This window comes from Lepisosteus platostomus, chromosome 5, assembly GCF_059453375.1.
Source record: "Lepisosteus platostomus isolate fLepPlt1 chromosome 5, fLepPlt1.hap1, whole genome shotgun sequence".
NCBI classification, from domain to species: Eukaryota; Metazoa; Chordata; class Actinopteri; order Semionotiformes; family Lepisosteidae; genus Lepisosteus; species Lepisosteus platostomus.
The window spans coordinates 21,832,341-21,853,106 of NC_142615.1; positions in this window are offsets into that span (position 1 = coordinate 21,832,341).

Sequence of the window (20,766 nt, forward strand, 5' to 3'; positions counted from 1 at the left end):
GTGGAAATATCCACAAATCGTGGTCTTTAAAATGCTTTTGGTTTGAAGGCGTTCTGTGCTTCCATTGCGGAGATATGGACAAAAGAATATTCGTGCTTGGTCAAAAAAAATGTCATAAAAACGAAAAAGTAAAGGCTGAGAAATCATCCACAATGTATTTTATACACAAAGCAAGTGTTTTTGTAACTCTAAGAGATTTCGTGAAACCGCTACAGGCGTGCCAAAATCGTTTTCGAACTTCAAGCTAACTTTACCCCGGTGTTGGTCGTTTGTGTTTTCCGTTCAGACGCGAAATGCTGAAATGATCTCTCGGCTCCTCGGTTGTCATTTCTGCTCCGTAAAGGAATCACAGCACGCGTCGGCTTCCAGCACGGTGTGTCGGGACACGATGCCGGGGGTCGGAGAGAGCGATGTCTTCCTCGTTAGTATAGGACCTGTCACCTGTCCCCACCTGTCACGCGGGAGACTGGGTACATCAGGACGCGCATTGAAGTGAAAGCAGGATGCGCTGCGACATGCACTGTGCAGATCTCCCCACACTAAGAGGTGAGTGGGTCTGTTCGATCACAGCGCTAGGCGAATCCCCAATCCCCTTTTGTGCGTGGCGACAAAAGAAGCCTGTTTCCGCCCGGTTTCAAACCAGGGACTTTTCGCGTGTGAGGCGAATGTGATAACCACTACACTACGGAAACAGTAGCGGCCTAGTGCTGAGCTTCGCCAATGCGATTCAACTGCTTCCAGTGCCTTTATTGGAGTGCGCTGATGGACCGTGCTCTCTCTCTCCAGAGACCAGCACGCCTATCATGGACGGAGCAGGAAAGGCGGCGCCACATTCTAAAGCCCTCTCTACGCAATCGACGAAATCGGGCTACTGAAGTGGAGAAAATCGCCTCTCCAGAAAGTGCAAATATCATCTTGGAGACTATAAATCCTATTGCCGAAGGTCAGCCCTGTCTACCAGAGTAACCCTCCCACAGCGATGATCAGCTCGTCTCACACGCGAGAAGTTTCGGTTGGAAACAAGCGCCCCCTCTTCTCGCACGTTTTGCACGTTCGCGTAGTTTTAATGCGGCTCCTTCGTACACGGTGCTGATCTTTTGGAAAGCAGGAGGCAAAACTGACACGTAAAAACCAGGAATCTTAACTGCTAGAGCGAATGGGAGGGCGCCACCCCGCTGTTCTGGGCATCATGCAAGCAAACTACATAAATATGAGAAAACACGCAAGAGAGTTGTCACTCAGAATGTCGAAGGGTCGATGTATACTGGGGCTCAGTTGAAATGCAACGTCAGGACTTTTCCGAATTATGTCACACGAAGAGAGCACAGCCTTTTCCGCCCTGCCACGTGTGTATTGGTAACTCGCCGTGATCGTATAGGGGTCAGTACTTTGCGTTGTGGCCGTCCTGATGTACCCCGGTCTCCCGCGTGACAGGTGGGGATACTCGCCACTATACTAACGAGGAAGACATCGCTCTCTGCTTAGTGTGCAAAACACTTACTTGCAGCATTGTGGGTGCTGTGGTTTAAATGCTATTGGTTTGTGAACAGAATACCGCTATCCCAGTGCATTGTGCAACATTAAATAAACGCACGAGAAAAAGAGATTCAGAACGCAAAGCTGTGTCAGGTTCTGTGTAAAAAATCAGTTTGAACATCACGGGAGCTGTTTTTAATAAGCTGCTGAGTAAAGAATATTGTAGCATTTACAGGTTCTTTTCAGAACAAAGGACGAGTGGAGACGCGATTAACAAACAAGCATTAGCTTTATTCGTTAACAACCACACAAAACCAAACACAGGATCTACACGCACATGAGGAGACTGACGGAACACGTACACATCGTTAGGGTGGTAATTACCTAACAACACACTATACTTTTACAGGACATTATTTACACAGGTAGGGTCAGCCGCTGGTCATCGTGCTGACCCTCAGACTCTCCCCGGCTACCACTCCCAGCATGCCCAGCGGTACTACGAGCGCCTGGGGGCGCTTCCTCCTCACCACCAGGCGAGGGTGTTACAATATGGACTCCCAGGAGGCTCCCATACTTCGGATTCTTGCGTTCTTATCACAACATACTGATGCGCAAACATATTCATTACCATATTTCAAAGCATTGGAATAATATATGTCGTACAGCAACACAAAAACAGGAAGACAAGTATCACAGCTACTATAATCGGTGTTAGTAACTTAAAGAAAAACATTCCCCCTGGCCCAAACAGTGATTCTAACCAGGAGAGAAATGGGTGAGGCTGTAGAATGAGGCATTAAAGCACATACATAACAAGATGCATTAAATTTCTTTAACTTTACAGTATGATTTATAAGTTTATACCACAAATTACTCATATCCCCCTCATTATCAGTTTCATTCAGCCAGTTTGTATACAAAGAGGCTTCGCATTTAGATTCTTCCTCTTTCTGGGTGGTGACAGGCTTCCACATAAAAAGGAAAAAGGCTGGGCACATCAGTCCCAAGCATGTGATCCCCATCTATCCCTGTGGAGACATCACTCCTGCGCGTTGCTCAGTTCGTTTGTGACCTTTTTACAGTGGGAAGCATGAATTCAGGGCACCCTTTCCGTGACTTTCACAGCAGTCGCAGTGGTCAGCAGCCGTGGTACGGCCCCCTCCACCTGAGTGAACACCACTTCTTTTTCCTGAAGTCTTTCACCAGAAGAAACTCTTAGAAAAATCTACACATTGTTGCACTGCCTCAGCTGTGCCATTTTGCAGAACAATTCTAGCTGAAGTTGTAAAATTTCTCATTGGTCTGTTCCTGCAAAACATCTTATTATGAACAAACAAATCATAATAATAATGTGCATCTAGGGGAATCAGTCCCAAGGGTAACCCCCCCTTAAAACTATATTGTTCTACCCATCAGGTTCTGCCACTAGATAAGAGAACCTTTCTCATGAAATCATTTTTTGACCTTCATGATCCCTTCAGGGCGTACAATTAGCACAGAAGCAGCAGCTTTAGTCCACATGTTTTTCAAGCAGGATATTAACAGTATGATTATAACGAATAATACCAGACACACAAATATGTATTGAACCAGAGACCCTCTCCAGGTTCCTAGCACAGACTGTAGCCATGCACCAATGCCCCAATCATCTGGATTCTAATTATGATATATATTTTTCTTCATCATAGATGTGCTTTGCTAAGTCATTAATTTGCTAATAATTGTCTAAAATACAAGTACTGTTTAGTCTTTGCTCACCTAAACAGCTGTCTATCACCCTAATAGAGAATGGCCTAAAACTGTGATTATAGCGAGGAGCATACAGTTATTTCCTTTCTAATACATCTGAGTTACACTCAGACTAAAAGCAGGGCTATTTACCCATGCCAATAAACCTAAATAATCACCTCTACCAAAGGGGATTACTCCCATGAGCATCTTTTATAGCAATACAATCCCAACAGGAGCTCTGATGATTATTTGTGGCTGACTGATAAAGTATTGATTCCATATCCCCATTTATAAAAGTAAAACTCCTTACACTTAACAGGTACACTGTCACCCCACCTCAGGAAGCTCAACAAACACAGAAACAGTGACAATATAATAATGTTCACTCAGTCTCTGGTGCAGTGGTTCGGTGTCAGCGCAATGTGTAGATCCAGCGATCTCATCCTGTCACTCAGATGGCAGAGTCGGTAGTCAGTTGCACTTGATATGGTCCTTCCCAGCAGGGTTGCAACATCTGGGAGGGTATATCTTCCTCACCCACACCCACTCGCTAGGTATCAGGTCGTGTCTTCCCTCTACTGGAGGTCTCCAAGCCTCCAGCACCTGTTCACCAGCCCCGTGCACCACTTCAATTAACAACCTACAATACTACAATAGAGAATTAGCAAATTCAACAATCCATTAGCCAAATTCATCCCTCCAGGAAGTTTCGTTGATTGGCCTGTGATGATATCAAACAGGCTCTATTACACAGTTCTGTTTGATCCAGCCCGCATCCCATGGTGTTCCTTCAGTCTGATGTCTAGTCAATCTTTTCTGTTCCTTCATTCCACTGTTCTAGCAGACTGAGGGTGATCTCAGTCCATCTCACCCTGAATAATCCAGCCACAGCCTGTCCCTTGATCATAATACATGCGGTAGGGCAGTGCCCACCAAGGGCTTATCTCCATCATCAAGTGTTTGGTAGACACAGAGGCAGTGACAGCAACCCACTGGGAAAACAGATTATAAGAGCCAAGGTTGCAAACATTTGCTACTGCATGAAAGGTTTCTCAGGAGCAGGCCTTTTGAGCTGTAGCACCTGAACCTGAACTGTAGTTGAGTTCCTTTGATTAGCATCACATTGAGATGCCACATAAGTGCTTCAAACACGGTCCCCACCCAGGTTTGGGTAACCGGCACACCATTTGACTCACACCCAGGTGTCCGACACAGTGCATTAGTCGAGCTACAAAGGGCATTAGGCTGTGAGGGCATGCAGAGCGTCCAGTGTGCTGGCAGCACCACACTCTTTTCTAACCATGTCCTTTTCTCTGCTTTAGAGGCCTCAGCCTGAATATCCTGTAGCTGTCCCCTTTTCACCAACAGAGGTCTCACAGGGGTCTCAGACTCCTGTTCTACCAGGACTGTGCACCTGACAGCTACATCTGCAAAGTTGTTCCCTCGAGTTACTGGAAACATTTCTTTATTATGTGATTTATACTTTACCACAGCTACTTCAGTCAGTAGCTGCAAAGCTTCTAACAGTTCAGAGACAAACCCAGCATTCTTGATTGGAGTCCCTTCCATGTTGGGGAAATCCCTATTCCTTCACTGCCATCCAAAATTGTGGCATACACCAAATGTATATATACAGTCTATATAAATTGCTACAATTTTCCATTTAGCATATTTACAAGTTTCAATTAAATATTTTCATTCGGTCTGCTAGTTCTACACCAGATTATTCACAGTTTATACAGCCAGGCAGGTAGCCTGCACAACACATAAACACGGCCCCTTGGCCACCGCATCAAGGGGTCCTGAATAATAATAACCCACCAGACGATGCCTATCTCCATGCTCCTGCACCAGCACAACGGCTCACAACCCATTTCTTTCACTTACAGACAGATTACATACAGATGATCAGTCTGAGGGAATACAGTCCAGAGCCAGTGTCTGCAAGAAAGCTTGTTTCAAAACATCAAAAACGGTTTCTGCTGCAGGGGTCAAGGCAATTTTGTCTTTAGACTGCACTACCCCCCTTAAACCAATACGTCACTGGACAAGCTCGTTCTGAGAAGGCATTCACCCTGGCTTTATCATGTAGTTGGTTTTATACTCCTTTTTTTCCTCTCAAGATCCAATACTTGGAGTAGCCCGGCCTAATGGATTCCCTCATTAGGTAAAACAATCACAATATCACATAACTCTATTGAGTTAGTTTACATAAATGCTATTTCATGCAGTAATTCCTTATAAAATGCTGCGGTCTGGGCCTAAAATAGGTCTGGGGTGTCCCCCACCCACATCAGTAGTTGAAACTGTACATCTTTTCCCAAGCAGACTGTGACAGCTTGTATTTGCTTTAAACACAACCATTGCACCCCTTCTCCTGTAGCCTCCTGTTACCCGTTAGAAAACTTTATATCACATCTTTATGCTGTTTTAGTCTAAAAACAGGACAGCTGTGCTCCTGTGTCCCCCAGTTACTGCACACTGTAAGATTTTTTCACTTTTATTTAAATCCTGAGATAAATTTAGGAAGGCTACAGAGGGGTTTACTAGATTAAAACTGTTAGTTCACGCACGGCTCTCGTTTCAGCTTCTGACATGTTCTTTAATTGTGAAATCAAGCCTCTTTCTTACAATTTCTCCAAAAAACACCTTTTTTTTAGTAACTGCACACCAGCTTATTAGTAGTTTTGTCTTTGGGGTTTTATATCTCGGTATAACATTAAAGTCGCACGATAATTTCGACAAACTGGCGGCTCCCTTTTCTCCTCCTTGGGAGTCTTTTTACCTCCCATTTGCAGCGCTCGCACTTCTGCATGCATGCTTCGCGAGTTATTAAATCAAATCTGTCTCTGCTGTCCGTAATATCAGGAAAGCATAGTTGTACATTCTTGGCAACATCAGGTTTTAACCCACTCAAGTAAATTTGTTTTATTACTGTGGAAGTATCTCCATTCACTTCCTTCTCATCGGCTAACCCCGAGTATACTATCCATAAAGCTATAAACCTTTCTGTAAAATCTGAAACATCCTCACTTCCTTCTGCTGACATGCTGTCTAATCAGTTTTCGGTGGGTAATGCTCTTTCAAAAATCTCCACACTAATTCCCACCCTTCTCCTAGATTCTCTCTTAAGGCGTTCTATTTCTTCTTTTGCTGTTTCTTTTTCTGCATATATAACTTCGTTTCGTTCAGCCATTGCTTTTAGCTTTTCCATCAGAGATTTGTGCGTCTCATCTATGATATTCTCTTGAATTCTCAAATATTCCTCTAAATATTGTTTATTTTTATCCAAATGTTCATACACTTTTCTACATTCTTGTTCAGCCTAAATTCCGTCTGACATATTTCTTTTAAGTTTCACTTTGGATTAATCAAACTTTTTTTTTTCTTCACACCAAACCATTTTCACGTCTCCAACCCGCCCCGCGGAACCCCCCAGTCGAGACAAACTGACGAACTATCACAATTCGGGAACACGGACCAGGTTCCAAATCCTGGCTTTAAACACACAGTTGAATCGAGTTACCATTTTCGGCTCTTCTGCGAGTACAGTTCTAGTTACTACCTTCAGCCGTACTGCAGTCATGTACCAGGATGCAACACCTGGATTGTTTCGCACGGGCAGGGCGAGACGCTATTCCTTCAGCAATCCCTTTTTTTCTACACCACCTTCACAAAACAGGCATCTAAAAACACATACACCATTGACTAATTTTTCTGTTGTACTTGCTTCAGCACCACAGCAACATGGAGAGGACAAGGGACTTTTTAGAAAAGAGGAGTCCTTACCTCTTTATAGAAGCGGCCGCCTAACTTTTCCTCTCCATGTCCGTGTGGTTTAATTTAGATGGATACTTCTTCATCATTTGGGTCATGTATCCGCCAATCTGCCTCCTCCTTTTTAGAGGACGTTGTAAACCTTTAGGAACAATATAATCTAGCAACAAGGTTATGTCACTGTAATTAGGCTTAAGACAATCAAGAACAAGGCTTTCCTTTCTTCTAAATTCTTTACGGTCATCAGGCAATTTAGGAAAAGACTCAACTAATGCAAATAATTCACTAGGAGACCAATGTCAATGTACATATGCTGGAGTTCCTTCTGGACCTGTTAAAGTGCACATTGGCATTTCACGAACAAGTGAAAAGGCTATGGCTCCGGACCGCTTTCTAGTTTCGGTGGAGACTTTTTCTTTTTAGAAGCCATGGCCATGACTTTAGCTGCAGCTTGCTGTTCTTTAGTTCCAAGTGTAGCGGCGAGGCTTAATAATAAGGCAGAATTAAGTGTTTCTGAGCTTTCCCAAATTAGGCCTCATTTCTCTGTTCATCTCTGTGGTGCAGCCACAGAGAAACCATTCATGCAAGGTGATTTAAGGTCCAAGGACAGCTCCCAAAGGGGGATGCACTTAGCTAAGCCTGGCTATCATGATCAATGGTCATCCATTGGTGCCTATCTGTCTAGGGAGTGCGAGTTGGACATCTGGACTGCATTACTAAGTGTCAGGACTAAGTGACTCATATCTCACCTTGATCAACCAATCAGGGACTGGTAGGGCCGAGTAACCCACGTGGGACTCTGATGCCCATGGAACTTTCAGCCAATCAATGAGCTGAAGTTCCTCCAGGTAAAAACAGGCAACACAGAGAGCCTGAGAGATTCAACAAGATTCAGACAAGATTCAGAAGGAGAATCCCAAGGGCAGGACATTCTCGCAGCGCGCCTCCTGACCATCCTGAGACTCAGCCCGGACAACCACGGAACGGCCAGTGTGTCCGAGTGCCAGAACTTTCCTTTGTTCTAAGAGTCTAGAGTGGAGGTTGCCAGAGAGTAACCAGCAGCAGGCCTCGTGAACAGGTCGGAACTGTGGACAGCTGAATCACTATTCAGAACAATCTCTTCATCAGGAACGAACCGGTCCTCTTCCTGACTTGCTGGGACCCACAGTCATCTTTTCTCCTGTGCACAAACTTTGCTAGTTAAAGCCAACACTAACTAGCCGGTCAGTGAGCATCTGCAGCGCACCGTCGCAAGCCGCACAGCACAGCCTGGCACGGAGCCAGAGAGCGCGGATTGGACAGCAACAGCCTGCAACTGTTTCTTTGTGCCCGCAGGAGATCTGAATCCCCAGAGATTGGATGAGTATTCAACTTCAATGCATTACAGCTCGAGAATTCAATTGTTATCCCAACCAGTTGATATCAATTTAATTCCTAAGAGTTATGTACTTGTTTGAGTATCTAATGTAGAAGTTGTAACCAAGTTCACTTTACGAAACGGTCTTAATGAATGATATACTGAATGTATGTCCTCTTGAGATGTATAACTCTTTGTAACTGATTGAATATATATCTTTTGTATTCTGATAACCCTCTCGATAAGATCTGTTAGGTTTATATGCATATTCTATGTATTAATAAATGTATCCTCGTGTATTAGTACCTGTGTGTGCGCGTTGTTTGAGTTATGTCGCATGGTTGGATTCTAAAGCCATCAAAAGAATCAACTTTGTGATTTACTGCTACAATTAATAATTGTCTCAGTAAATGCCCAAACCCTACAGAACTGGTGCCTTCAGAGAGCCACTATGATTACATATTTGGCGTCCCTGAAACGGCTATGAATCACTACACAAGACTAGTCTTTTTTGAAGCTTCCCATTATTTCTGTGATTCCTCTTTCCATTACATAAGTTTTCCAATTCACTTTCTTTCCTTTCTTCTCCTTCTCTTCTAAGTTTCCCCTTCTTCAGGAAACTTCTTTTTCCTAATTCAACTTTCCTCTGTCCATTCTGATTCACTTACAAAGATCCTTCATAGTTATGGGCCCCTAATTATCATATATAAATTATGTGCAAGTTCCCTTACACCTATTACCCTAGCTTTACAGTTCATGAACATAAAACATTTTTTTTACTCTAACCCAGGCTATAATTGTTTCTCTGAATTTGTCGTACATATACTTTTGCTGGACTGCTCGGTCCCATTTTCATCTTTTAATTTTAATTTCCCATTTTTACTGATCGGTGCCTTACTTAGAACCTTATCACATCAACTACTCCGCAGAGCAAAAACCACACGTCTGTGTTAAGATAAGTTCTTTATATGAGTCCCAGATTCATCAAACCCGCGTGAGAACACCCCTGTGGCTCGCTTCTCAAACTATTAATTTTTAAGGATCACTTACTGGCGTCAGACAGCTGCCAATTCTCCAGACGCGTCTCTGGAAGGATAAACAATTTATCCTCCGAGGTTCGTCCAATTTTGCTAAAATTGTCAGGGTCCGGATGGAGTTTTAGCAGCCTCAAATTGTCATGGAACTCTCAAGGAAGCCACAAGAGAGAGTTCTCACCTGAGTAAGGTCTTTATTTCAATATTGCAAGCCCTGCTGCCACTTCGCAAAGTGCAACCAGAGACTCAATTTGTTACAAGCAGTACAGGGTTTTTAAAAGATGTTGCGCTGTAAAAAAGCTCAGCGCTTTGTCCCTTCTAAAAGTTCCCCTTTCCCTAAGAGAAAACAGATTACATCAAAAAGCGAGAGAAGAAGCACTATATTTTGTTATTCAAAGCTTATCAGTTACTTTCAACTAATTCTAACAACCCAGACAGCATATATTGTTTTGGTACCTTGTCTTCTAAAGTAACCTAAACAGTATACTTTGTTGATGCACTGTTTTCTAAAATTCTGCACGTACTGTAGCACAGCATTTACAGTGCCTTGCGAAAGTATTCGGCCCCCTTGAACTTTTCAACCTTTTGCCACATTTCAGGCTTCAAACATAAAGATATAAATTTTTTATTTTATGTGAAGAATCACCAACAAGTGGGACACAATTGTGAAGTGGAACGAAATCTATTGGATTTTTGAAACTTTTTTAACTAATAAAAAAATGAAAAGTGGGGCGTGCAAAATTATTCGGCCCCCTTGCGTTAATACTTTGTAGAGCCACCTTTTGCTGCGATTACAGCTGCAAGTCGCTTGGGGTATGTCTCTATCAGTTTTGCACATCGAGAGACTGAAATTCTTGCCCATTCTTCCTTGCAAAACAGCTCGAGCTCAGTGAGGTTGGATGGAGAGCGTTTGTGAACAGCAGTTTTCAGCTCTTTCCACAGATTCTCGATTGGATTCAGGTCTGGACTTTGACTTGGCCATTCAAACACCTGGATACGTTTATTTGTGAACCATTCCTTTGTAGATTTTGCTGTATGTTTGGGATCATTGTCTTGTTGGAAGATAAATCTCCGTCCCAGTTTCAGGTCTTTTGCAGACTCCAACAGGTTTTCATCCAGAATGGTCCTGTATTTGGCTGCATCCATCTTCCCCTCAATTTTAACCATCTTCCCTGTCCCTGCTGAAGAAAAGCAGGCCCAAACCATGATGCTGCCACCACCATGTTTGACAGTGAGGGTGATGAGCTGTGTTGCTTTTACGCCAAACATATCGTTTTGCATTGTGGCCAAAAAGTTCGATTTTGGTTTCATCTGACCAGAGCACCTTCTTCCACATGTTTGGGGTGTCTCCCAGGTGGCTTGTGGCAAACTTTAGACGAGACTTTTTATGGATATCTTTGAGAAATGGCTTTCTTCTTGCCACTCTTCCATAAAGGCCAGATTTGTGCAGTGTAAGACTGATTGTTGTCCTATGGACAGACTCTCTCACCTCAGCTGTAGTTCTCTGCAGTTCATCCAGAGTGATCATGGGCCTCTTGGCTGCATCTCTGATCAGTCTTCTCCTTGTCTGAGCTGAAAGTTTAGAGGGACGGCCAGGTCTTGGTAGATTTGCAGTGGTCTGATACTCCTTCCATTTCAAGATGATCGCTTGCACAGTGCTCCTTGGGATGTTTGAAGCTTGGGAAATCTTTTTGTATCCAAATCCGGCTTTAAACTTTTCCACAACAGTATTACGGACCTGCCTGGTGTGTTCCTTGGTCTTCATGATGCTCTCTGCGCTTTCAACAGAACCTTGAGACTATCACAGAGCAGGTGCATTTATACAGAGACTTGATTACACACAGGTGGATTCTATTTATCACCATCAGTCATTTAGGACAACATTGGATCATTCAGAGATCCTCGCTGAACTTCTGGAGTGAGTTTGCTGCACTGAAAGTAAAGGGGCCGAATAATTTTGCACGCCCCACTTTTCATTTTTTTATTAGTTAAAAAAGTTTCAAAAATCCAATAGATTTCGTTCCACTTCACAATTGTGTCCCACTTGTTGGTGATTCTTCACATAAAATAAAAAAATTATATCTTTATGTTTGAAGCCTGACATGTGGCAAAAGGTTGAAAAGTTCAAGGGGGCCGAATACTTTCGCAAGGCACTGTACATCCTTGAAATATATTATCTTAAAGCACCAATATATTTTTTGCAAAGCTTTCTACATTTTAAGAATCAATTTACTTATTAGATTTCCACTTCAAGACTTGTTCGGCTGGCGTTCTGGGAGTTGCGTTTTTCAGAATTGTATTGAGATCGTTTTCCACAGAGGTCAGATGTCAAAGCACAGCAGCAGCTCTCCACAGCGATCGTCTATAGCGCCCTTTCTCCCGCAGCTTCGTCCTCATTGGAAGGAAGCAAGAGTGAAAGGCTGAAGTGAAATACAGATGCAGCCATTCAAAATGAGCGTTAAAAACCCGCGGTTCAGTAACCAACCCGCAGGGCACCGTAGGGCACCGCGGTAAGTGATTGGCTAGCCAAAATGACCGACAGGGGCACTCGTGGTGCATTGGTTGGTAGTGAAAAGATTTAATCATTTAATGTCTTTACTGTGCACGTTTCAATCCGCTTAGTTTTGAATATTTATATGGAATTTTACCACTAAAGGGAAATTTTAGTAGCTGAGCATAAAAAGAAGAGGAGCATAATGCATCTGAAGGTCATAAACGATATTAATTTAGGAACATAAACATTACTGTATGTACAGTGCCTTGCGAAAGTATTCGGCCCCCTTGAACTTTTCAACCTTTTGCCACATTTCAGGCTTCAAACATAAAGATATAAATTTTTTATTTTATGTGAAGAATCACCAACAAGTGGGACACAATTGTGAAGTGGAACGAAATCTATTGGATTTTTGAAACTTTTTTAACTAATAAAAAAATGAAAAGTGGGGCGTGCAAAATTATTCGGCCCCCTTGCGTTAATACTTTGTAGAGCCACCTTTTGCTGCGATTACAGCTGCAAGTCGCTTGGGGTATGTCTCTATCAGTTTTGCACATCGAGAGACTGAAATTCTTGCCCATTCTTCCTTGCAAAACAGCTCGAGCTCAGTGAGGTTGGATGGAGAGCGTTTGTGAACAGCAGTTTTCAGCTCTTTCCACAGATTCTCGATTGGATTCAGGTCTGGACTTTGACTTGGCCATTCAAACACCTGGATACGTTTATTTGTGAACCATTCCTTTGTAGATTTTGCTGTATGTTTGGGATCATTGTCTTGTTGGAAGATAAATCTCCGTCCCAGTTTCAGGTCTTTTGCAGACTCCAACAGGTTTTCATCCAGAATGGTCCTGTATTTGGCTGCATCCATCTTCCCCTCAATTTTAACCATCTTCCCTGTCCCTGCTGAAGAAAAGCAGGCCCAAACCATGATGCTGCCACCACCATGTTTGACAGTGGGGATGGTGTGTTGAGGGTGATGAGCTGTGTTGCTTCTACGCCAAACATATCGTTTTGCATTGTGGCCAAAAAGTTCGATTTTGGTTTCATCTGACCAGAGCACCTTCTTCCACATGTTTGGGGTGTCTCCCAGGTGGCTTGTGGCAAACTTTAGACGAGACTTTTTATGGATATCTTTGAGAAATGGCTTTCTTCTTGCCACTCTTCCATAAAGGCCAGATTTGTGCAGTGTAAGACTGATTGTTGTCCTATGGACAGACTCTCCCACCTCAGCTGTAGTTCTCTGCAGTTCATCCAGAGTGATCATGGGCCTCTTGGCTGCATCTCTGATCAGTCTTCTCCTTGTCTGAGCTGAAAGTTTAGAGGGACGGCCAGGTCTTGGTAGATTTGCAGTGGTCTGATACTCCTTCCATTTCAAGATGATCGCTTGCACAGTGCTCCTTGGGATGTTTGAAGCTTGGGAAATCTTTATGTATCCAAATCCGGCTTTAAACTTTTCCACAACAGTATTACGGACCTGCCTGGTGTGTTCCTTGGTCTTCATGATGCTCTCTGCGCTTTCAACAGAACCTTGAGACTATCACAGAGCAGGTGCATTTATACAGAGACTTGATTACACACAGGTGGATTCTATTTATCACCATCAGTCATTTAGGACAACATTGGATCATTCAGAGATCCTCACTGAACTTCTGGAGTGAGTTTGCTGCACTGAAAGTAAAGGGGCCGAATAATTTTGCACGCCCCACTTTTCATTTTTTTATTAGTTAAAAAAGTTTCAAAAATCCAATAGATTTCGTTCCACTTCACAATTGTGTCCCACTTGTTGGTGATTCTTCACATAAAATAAAAAATTTATATCTTTATGTTTGAAGCCTGAAATGTGGCAAAAGGTTGAAAAGTTCAAGGGGGCTGAATACTTTCGCAAGGCACTGTACATAAACTGTACTGTGTATGGCTGGTCTTGATAGTTTAAAGAAAAAATACACACCAGTTTTCCATTTCTCCCTAAACATTTTAAGCATGAAAGTTTTATGAAACGGTACCCAAATATGTGATTGCTGTATAGAATGAATTTTAATTTTTAAAAATTATTTAACACGAAAATTAAGCTGTTTACATCTTCCGCCTGAGAACAGTCACCCGTTGCTACCCAACGCAGAAACACAGCCACTAACTAGGACATTAGAGAGGACAAGAGAGGACATTAGCTAGCCAATATGATAAAGAAATAATTTAAAGAAACAAAATGATTATTTTGTTTATTTCTTTTGCACATTTATTTGAACATTTCCATCGATTGTACAAGCACTTGGAAACTATCCAATCCCTAGTTCATCAAGCATTTACCAGTCTGGCGCCGGTCTGTGTCTTCTAGGATATAATGCCAGCGAACTCTTGTTTTTATGTCCACTATAACTACGCTGGGCAAACGTTCCAAAGTCAAATTCTTCCAGCACGGGGGTACCTTTAAAGCGGATATGATGGCACCGAAATTTTTTGGCGCGCCTTCTCTTTAAAGCTCTGGCTAAATATGAAGACAGTACGTACAGTTATAATTCAAACAAATTCAAATTAAAAACTACACATCCCAGTTACCATGGTGGTGCTTGTGATCATTGCGTTTAACCAACGAAACAGGGCGAAAAATCAGTCACATGACTTTGGGGCAGAGTTTCGAAAGCTTAACCTATCAGCAACAAAGCGAAATTTACACGATAGTGTCACGGACGTCCAAAGGGACTAACCGTGGGGAGCAGGAGAGCAGAAAAAGACCCATATGCGTAGCTGCGAGACGGGAAAAAGGCCCGGGCTCATTAGTGCAAAGAGTTCAGGAATGCTGTTTAGAAACCTATGCCCTCAGGGAGCGGACGTGGGGCGCCCTGGTGCTAGGCGGGTCTCAGGACATCCGAACGTCAATGCTGAGCGAGGACAGAGTACAAGACCCGGAAATATATAGCCCAAGGGAAAGAGAGGAACCGGAAGGACAACAGACCGGAAACCAGGGACAGGACAGAGAAGGAGCGCCCTCTGGCTGCAGAGGGCGTGACAAGTCTCATTGAAACCCAAATACTGACATATCCAGCCAATCAGATGTTTGAGGTTGATCAGCTGCTGATCTATTATGAGAGAGTGAGGTCTGGGCAGAGCACAGCTCTGGATTCCCCAAGACTAGGAATTCTGTTCTCTGACTGCAGAGAGAATTAGTCCAGAAAATACGGTCAAAGTATTTCTTCACTGTGGTTTTAGAGCACTGGAGCTTCATAAGCATAAGTGAAATCTGCACTGAACCATCAACTCTTCCTAAAAAATACAATTTGATTTAAAAAATTTCCTATTCAAGGCTTTTGACTAAATGATTGTAACAACTGTTCTGTATATTGATTTTGTAGCATCCAGGTTCATAAAGAGAGAGATTTAAGTGCAGGTCGTATTCTATTTGATTTTTAAAAAAGTGGCTACTGTATATCTCTTCTTTTGGCCTGTGTAGGTGTTCTGTAAAAGTTAAATACTTGGTGACACTTTGTGGTTTCTCTGGGTGGTTAGGAAGTAGTTGCCTAAAACACCTTGTTAGTTAATTTGTACAATGCATGTGTGCTGTATGTTTATTCTGTGTGTTGTTTAGTGTGAGTATTGTCATTGTTAACAAATATTTAACTCATTGTGTCTGAAATATTACTTGTTTTCCTAAAGCTGTACCAAAGAACAAAGAACGCATCTGCCTTTAACTATACCAAAAGCTTGGGTATATTCTTAGCAAATTTTTAACAATTTTTACAAGGTGGGGGCTATGATTTTTTAAATTATTAATTTATCTACTCTGTCATTTCTGATATTCACCATTTTCATAACCCCTATTTGTAATTTGTAATATTATTTCAATACCTGACTCATTTGACAAACCGAATTTCAAGTATTTATTTTGTGATACTATCTATTTCTAGCATTGTTTATAGGCAATTAATTCCTATAGATTTTAAAATCGCACATGTACAATTAAAAAAATGCATACTGTACCCATGATTAAAAATTGATGGGTCCAATTTTAATGACCTGCTAAACCAAAAATATCAGCTTAGAGTGTCGTCCCTTTCCATCAGCTGTCCACTGCCTGTCTCTTAGGCTGTGTCTCTCTGTCAGGTGTCCCCCACACTTGCCCTGGAGTGGACAGGGTCCTGGCCACAATGCCCTCTGAAGAAGGAGCCCCTACCCCTCACAGGACTGACTACGATGAAGTTGGGGACGAGTCTCAGGGAGAGGATGGGTGCTGTGAGACTGACAGGGCTGTCTGGGAGAAGCTCCTCCTGCAGGTCTAGACACAGAAGAGCTTCACCAACAGAGTCACACAGTCTTAGAACAACTCTGAGCACTGAGACTGTCTGACATTGTCTGTGGCCTGAGTCCACTTCACTCCACGGTTTCCACACTGACACTGTCTGTGACCTGAGTCCACTTCACTCCACTGTTTGCACACTGATACTGTCTGTGACCTGAGTCCACTTCACTCCACTGTTTGCACACTGATACTGTCTGTGACCTGAGTCCACTTCACTCCACTGTTTCCACACTGATACTGTCTGTGACCTGAGTCCACTTCACTCCTCTGTTTCCATACTATCCTCAGTGTCTGTGTCTACAGTACCTGCAGCTTGTGTTTTAGAAAAGGGAGGCTTGAAGATCCCATTTCCTGCTCAGTCTTTCTTCTTTTTATATTTTGATGTTTTAGAAATTAGAAATAAAACCATTCATTGATGTACAGTTCTGAATGTACCACTTTTGATGGTAACAATTTTTATAAATGTTATTAAAAAGATGTTTTGCAATAAACTTTTTAAAACTATTTTTGTTATCTGCGTGTTATTTCTAATGTTTGATATTAAAAGTATCAATAAAAAATTAAGGAGCCCTTGGCCAATCACAATGATAATCTTCACCCCACAGGAAAAGGAGATTTAAATGTTTATCAACTTAGTCATATAAATTGATCTACACAAAGGACACTGTAGACAAAACCAGACACAACATGAGACAACCTGGTATTGAAATTTCCCTACAAGAAGGCACAGAATCCCAAATTTTAAAACTTCAGAAATGTTATAACTACAGACATCTCCTAAAGCATCTGGATTCAAATGACAGGAACACAGGAGAGTTTAAAGTATGCTCAAACAATACACACTTTGACAAGTGTGACAAACTGACATTACAAAACTCATGATCCTGAAAGAATGAGCCTTTTAAGCTCACTTCCTAAAATAATATCAGAATGTTTTAGTTTAGGAGGAAACTGGAGCGCCTGGAGGAAACTTATGCAAACATGGGGGACAACATACAGACTCCGCACAGATAGCACACAGGTCAGGAATGAAATACAGGGCTCCAGCACTACATGGTAGCAATGTTAACCACGGTGCCACCTGTAAAATAAATATAATTTGTGAAACACTAAGGGATTGTGTAAAACTATATTCTATATACTTTCAGTCTGGATCTTTAACAATGTATTTAACCTTTTGTCTGCAGAAAATGTTAGGTTGCCTGGTTTTGGGAGGAAAGGGAATTTTCCAAATTAAATGAAATTAGCAATTATTAACAGAATATATTTCTACATATCAACACTATAATAAAATATGCAAAATATTATTTAATGATTTGAGTTCTATAATACTGACACAGTAATTGTATTTGAAAAGGTATTTTCAGTCTTGTTACTGTTATTTCCAGATGTTTTTAGCACCAAAACCAGACAATAACAGTTCAGTTTCAAGTAAAGAATCCTGGCGCTACATCACAGAAAGTCTTTCCCACTTCAATCTGCATCTCTCCACTATATTCTCACCAGTGAGGAAGTTAAACACAGTGTTTTTAAACACACTGACTTCATACAAGTCACCCCACTGACCTGACAGCTCCAGTTTCGTGTGCATTTCTTCTTTTATTATTCCAGTAACTTCACAGGAAAGCAACTCAGACCACGTGTATCCACTTCCAGGAAGTAAGGACACGTATTTGCAAGAGTTTCAATTCTTAGTAAAAGAAGCTCTAAAACACAGTCTATGTTGCACAGTGAGCAATCCTTCCCTCTTCCAAGGAGGACTGGGATAGAAAATCAATGACCATTTTGTCCACTTCCAGAGAGTCCACACACTTAATTGGGAGAGTTTCAATTCAGTGTAGGAAAAAAAATCTCTAAATGAAATTTTATGCTACACAGAGAGCACTTTCTTCTGTATGGTCGGTTTGCTCAGTTGGTTAGAGTGTGGTGCTAATAACACCAAGATTGCTTGTTCCTATACGGGCCAGGAGAGCTCCTTCTCTTCTGCCAAAACCCTTTGATCTTTCTTTCCATGGTGAAATATGATGCAAAGATACCACTAACTATAGATAAATGAGTGTGAAGAGGAAAGTGCTCAAATATTTAAAATCTGGTATGTGAAGAACAGATAGAGTGTCGCTATTTGCAAAAAATGAGGCTTTCAAATAATTTTTTCGTAAAGACGCTCAAATCCAGCCTATTAAGTCTCAGGACCAGATGATTGGCTCATTACCTAGGTGAAGATGGCCAATTAGAGAACTTAGATATTAAAATTGTGTCAGAGTGGATGTTTATTAGTCTTTTAAGGCAGGAATTTGGGTCTCAAGTCCTATATGGGGTGGGGTGTGTCTCACTTCTGTGCTCAAATCCCAAGATTACACTCAAAGTGAGGAGGAAGTGTGTTGCGGCAAATGTGATGTCAAATCAACTGCTTTTCCAGAGGCCAATGTGATATAAATTAAAGTTCTCGTTTGACCGAGGATCATCGTGTGCTGAAATTGGTCCTGGAGAAGTGCATACAGTAAGGCAGAAGGTTTGTGTTGTTTATAATAATAATAATAATAATAATAATAATAATAATAATAATAATAATAATAATAATAATAATAATAATAATAATAATTGCTTACACTTATATAGCGCTTTTTCTGGACACTCCACTCAAAGCGCTTTACAAGTAATGGGGATCCCCTCCACCACCACCAATGTGCAGCATCCACCTGGATATACTGTGTCAGGCCAATAGCTCCCTGTTGTTATTACAATATTTTATATAACTAAATATTTCTTGTGCATCACTGTTCTTATAGTAGTAAAAAGTAGACGTTTTGCTATGAGAAGCTGGAATGGGTTCATGGAATGACAGTGTGACAAGCCTTGGAAAAAGACATGTTGTGTGCCCATCTTCAAGCGATCAAATCCTATGATTAAATGATGTTCCAGCAAAAGTGCTCTGTTTTACTAAGTCATTATTTCTATGTCTTGTAGAGAAATAGGTGTTTCTATCGGTTCAGGTATAGAACACAAACACCCATTGTAAGCAATTGAGCATTCATAATCCTGAATTTTAAACTGCCAGAATATTTATACTTTGTTTTAGTATTTGTGAATATTAGAGCTTTAAAAAAATGTTTTTACAAATTGTGTGAGCATTTTCTGTTACATCACTTCATTGTTTTGTGCATTCTGCTGACTTTTTAAAAATATATATTTTTATAAAAATATTGTTGTCTTTTGAATGTATTTCTAAATGATTGTTTTAAATATAAATTGCATGAAACACAAACAACACCCATGATAAGAAATTAATTATTGATCGTTCATTTTAAACTTTTTTACTGTATTTAATTATGTTGAGTTTTTTTACATACTGTTAGTATATCACTTTTTATCAAGTGTGCTTTAAATCTTTCGCTACACCATTGATATTCAGTTACACCTACAGTATTTAAAAGTATGTTGTACAAAAATATTTACCGTTTTATTATTTTTGCACGTTACTTCCTAGCACTAAATAGCAATGCATGTATTTGGTCCAGCTAAAGATTAGCAAGAAGCAAATCTCTTTCCTTGCTTTAGTAGATGAATCAAGGACTCTGCTCTCAATGTATTTTAACCAGACACTAGGACAGATAAACGCAGTTAATACGTGCCAAATTATAGTATGAAATTGCTTGAGCAAAACATTATTCATTATTGCAACCATTATTGGTAGCTTAGTTCCTCTCTATTTTTTATACAGTAGTTTCTTTAAAAAAAACATGCCTGTCAGAAGGCCAAAGAAACGAGGTGAACGTAATAACCACCGCGCTATGGAAACGACAGTACACCCCACTCCCAGAGCAGGATTGGAGACTCCATATTCTACAGCTCTCTAGCAATAGAGGAGTTCCGACTAGAGAAATGGGGATAACCTCCTCTTCAAGATATGGAAATATATTTACCGAGACGAGTCCTTTTTTTGAAGGTCAGCACTCTCTGCCAGTCACTCCTCCCCTCCTCGCGCAATGTATCTCTGTTAACACACCAAAGCGATAACTATTATTACACGTTTTTGCACTCCGCATGCTGTTTTACAGGGCTCTCTTCTGCGCTGAGCTGCTCCTTTGAAATCCAAAAGGCAACAGACGCGCTCCTATACCCGAAGTCGAACCCAGTCCGCCTGGGTGACGACGGTTTAGAGATTACAAATAATTTAAAAAGACATTAAAATGCTAATAATATGTAACAAAATGTAAAAAAAAACGTTAACAAGACTGCAGACAGTTTTTGAAAAGGAGCTCTGTAAAATTCACAAATACTAAGACAAGGTATGAATACTCCATGGGTTTAAAATTCAGGAATATTAATAATTTCAAATTTGTAATTTGTTTACAATTGGAATTTTTATGGTTCGTATGATTTAGCGACTTTTTTACAATATGTAAAAGAAAACAGTACAGCTAAATAAGAAAGCCTTAGAGCCACAGAGGGAAAAAAAATGCGTTTAAAGTTATTTTAAAGACGAGGTAATATTGCACCATAAACTCAAATGTTTGTCCTCTTTGTGGCGCTTGCTTTTTGTTGCTTTAGCTAATTTCATGCAGTTTATTTCTGACCCATGACGTAAAGAGCTTGTGTATTT